This window comes from Octopus sinensis, linkage group LG6 (assembly GCF_006345805.1).
Source record: "Octopus sinensis linkage group LG6, ASM634580v1, whole genome shotgun sequence".
NCBI classification, from domain to species: domain Eukaryota; kingdom Metazoa; phylum Mollusca; class Cephalopoda; order Octopoda; family Octopodidae; genus Octopus; species Octopus sinensis.
The window spans coordinates 91,640,247-91,644,207 of record NC_043002.1 but is presented as its reverse complement, the minus strand read 5'-3'; the positions used below and the strand labels follow the sequence as shown (position 1 = coordinate 91,644,207).

The 3,961-nt window shown below is 36.1% G+C and overlaps 1 long non-coding RNA gene across 1 annotated transcript in view; it reads left to right on the top strand.

Moving 5' to 3' along the window:
* The first annotated feature begins 399 nt into the window (after positions 1 to 399).
* Positions 400 to 3,961, top strand: part of LOC118763749 — an 11,568-nt gene continuing 8,006 nt past the window's right edge. The window contains exon 1 of the long non-coding RNA XR_004999501.1: positions 400 to 409. This is a non-coding gene — a long non-coding RNA (uncharacterized LOC118763749). The remainder of the gene's footprint in view (positions 410 to 3,961) is intronic.

The window sequence follows — 3,961 nt, the reverse complement described above, 5'->3', positions numbered from 1 at the left end:
ACTGGTTTCTGAAGCTGTACTAAAGTAGGTTTTATTCCTCTATCCTATTATTATCGTTATTATCGTTATCATCGTTATTATTATTATTATTATTATTATTATTATTATTATTATTATTATTATTATTATTATTATTATAATTATTATTATTATTATTATTATTATTGTTATTATTATTATTATATTATATTATTATTATTATTATTATTATTATTATTATTATTATTGAATGAGACAGTAGTGCATGCCATCAAAGTGATACTGGGGTAAAATATACCAAGCCCAGTATACCCATCATGATACCCGCGTCTGATAAGGGTATACTAGGCACATGCATCACAACCATATGTGAGCGACATGGTGATCTCATATCAAGATAAACAGCGCATGACCTTGCGGGTGGGGCCCAGTTAAAATTTTCTTCTTGTCGAGTAGCCCATCCCGCTCAAAAGGTCCTTGGATAAGGATTGTTTAAGAATGTTGAAAGAACCACCCATGTTACCAAAGGTGAATTATCCAAACCACTAAGAATTCCTTTCAGCACACGGCTACGATGTTCCCCCACTACTTCTGCTCGTGATCAGAGATGCACATATCGTCAGCCACTGAGGGCCATGCTCAACTGGTTAAGGTCAAACAACTGACAAGCAAATCTGTGGTACTGAGCAGAATATTTGCAGTAGCCCATCTTTTATACCAAGGCAAAACAATGTACATGATAACACTTCCAATCAGTTAAGATCAGAAGCCATGAGAGCCACTGCCTGGTACTGCATCAGGGCATTTATTATTATTATTATTATTATTATTATTATTATTATTATTTTATTATTATTATTATTATTATTATTATTATTATTATTATTATTATCATTATTATTATTATCATTATTATTATTATCATTATTATTATTATTATTATTATTATTATTAGTAGTAGTAGTAGTAGTAGTATTAGTATTAGTATTATTATTATTATTATTATTATTATTATTATTATTATTATTATTACTATTCCCTTTAAGAATGTTATTTCTCAAGCGATCTAGCTTGTAGGGTTTCCGCGGTACATCAAGATTTGAGCTATGTTACTTCCAAATTTTGTACGAAAACACTATTGTATTTTCTCTTTGTGATAGGTATACCGCTGTAATATTTGTATGAAGAACTGAAACATATTCCTCTGATGTCCATTTATGCATTTTTAATTAATTTATGACACTTGAACAGTAGAGACTAGCATTTTATTTAAAGTGACGTCATTTTCGTCGAGTACTGATTTATCTTTTACTGTTACTGCTAGAAAGTTTTGCACGTGTGCTTTTTCGTGCTTTTTCGTGCAACAAGTTCAAAGTACTTACTCCCCAATCAAATATCTCGCGCTCAATGATACGGTTTTTATTTGAATCATTTGCCCTTTTCTTGTGTTTGTTGTTGTGCACTGTCTGATGTTGATACGGACCAAGCTTCAAGAGCCGTGATTACATTCTGTGTGAGGACGTTGGATTCTCTAAACACTTATAATAATGTTATCTATATGTGGTTAATATCAATAAATTTCATAGACAAATACTTACACAGTTGTCTCTGAGCACTTCGTTAGTTTTTTGGTTTCCTTTGTTGACAATGTCACTCTGATATTTCTATATAAACTTTCAGAGAAACGAATATTAAACGCCCTTCCTCCTCTCGTTCCTATCCTCTTCCTACCCTTTCGTCTTCCTCCCTTCCCCTCCTGCCCCACATGCATCACAACCATATGTGCGCGACATGTTGCTCTCATATCAACACAAACAGCACATGACCTTGCAGGTGGTGCCCAATTAGATTTTTGTTCAAGTCGCCTATCCCGCTCAAAAGATTCTGGAATAAAGGTCGTTTAAGGATGATGAACGAAACACTCATGCTTCTGAAGGTGAATAATCCAAACCCCAAAGAATTCCCCTCAGCACATGGCTATAAGGCTCACCCACTACTCCTGCTGATGATCAGAGGCGAACATACAGTCAGCCACTAAAGGATATGCTCAAGTTGTGAAGATCAAGCAACTGACAATCAAATATGTGGTATTGAGAAGAATATTTGCTGTAGCCTATGTTTTACACCAAGAAAAAACATGTACATGATAACACTTTCAACCATCAAGATCAGTGGCTATGGGAGTCAATGCCTGGTACTACTCCAGAGCAAGCAAATCTGTAGTATTGAGCAGAATATTTGCTGTAAACCATTTTTTATATCAAGACAAAACATGTAGGTGTTAGAACTTCTAGTCAGTATGTGAATGGATACCCAAAGCTATCACCTGAAGAAACGCATTTTACGTTTAAGATGAGAAGATAAGATGAGTTTTATTGGAATGTTAAACTAAATTTTTAAAAGGTTTCATTGGATTGGAAGCACTCCGTCGGTTACGACGATGAGAGTTCCGGTTGATCCGAATCAACGGAACAGCCTGCTCGTGAAATTAACGTGTAAGTGGCTGAGCATTCCACAGACACGTGCACCCTTAACGTAGTTCTCGGGGATATTCAGCGTGACACAGAGAGTGACAAGGCCGGCCCCTTGAAATACAGGTACAACAGAAACAGGAAGTAAGAGTGAGAGAAAGTTGTGGTGAAAGAGTACAGCAGGGATCACCACCATCCCCTGCCGGAGCCTCGTGGAGGTTTTAGGTGTTTTCGCTCAATAAACACTCACAATGCCCGGTCTGGGAATCGAAACCGCGATCCTATGACCGCGAGTCGGCTGCCCTAACCACTGGGCCATTGCGCCTCCAAAAGGTTTCATATATATACGTTCTTCGACATTCTAATTTCAAATACACCTGAAGTCAACGGAAACATTAAATCCACTGAAGCCGATGGATCAGAAATAAATATTGACCTTAAAGTAGAGAACATTCAATAGTATTTAACCTTTTTCCTGCTCATTTCTGGCCCTTGTAACCATGTGCAAGCAGAGTGCTATCAATGGTATTGGACGATAAACATCGTTATTTCTACGTAATACAGAGTATATGATTTCAATGAAACAAACGTTATCGAAGTACGATACGCAGAATCTTTATGTAGATAACATGAACGGATGCTGTTGTCCATTATAAATGCTTGTTCCATTTTAGTCAAAATGACTGTTCATGCTTACGGCAATATTTATCAATAGATATCAGATATTGTCAGTTTGTTCACCTGAAAATCATGAAATCCTCTATAACTGCTTTGCTTTGTGTTCGTGAATATGAACAGGTGTGTATATCTGCGTGTTGTACATTTGGTTTGTGTTTATTTACTTTATGTATTTGTAGTGCCATTACATTCATGTATGTACATATTCTCTCCCTCTCTCTATCTCTTCTTCTTCTCATATATATGTATCTGTGTGTGTGTGTGCACTTGTGCAAAGTAACAGAATGAGATAAAAATCCAAGGCTGTTTCCGGGATATATTATATATCCCTTCATCGGAGACGGTGCGAGAAAATGATTAAGCAATAGTTATTATAAGGAAGATATGAAATAGAGAGTGAAGTAGAGGAATGAAAACAGACGTGAGATATGCAGGGATATTGCATCTGCAGTTCCATTATTTAAGCAGAATGGTATACATATAAGTTTCCTGTGCCTTGTGTGTAAGTTCCAGTAGCATTGGTCATTCCAAGCATAGTTTGTAAACGGTGTTATTGGATCGAGGTTTTTTTTGAAGTGACTTAAAAGTTGGGAATGTTTGTAAGGTCAAATCAAAAACAGGAAGAGGAGAAAAAAGAAAGAGAGGAAAAAAGTGGGGAGAGAGATTATAAAGAAATGAAGAGAGGGAAAGTGTACTGGCCAGTGGTCAGTCAGGATAAATTGATAGAAGGAATAGAGAGGTGAGGATGAGAGAGAGAGAAAGATATGGAAGTGTAAAGAGATTAAACGGTAAAGAGTAAAAGAGTGTGAGGTATGTAGTGATAGAGCCTAAGT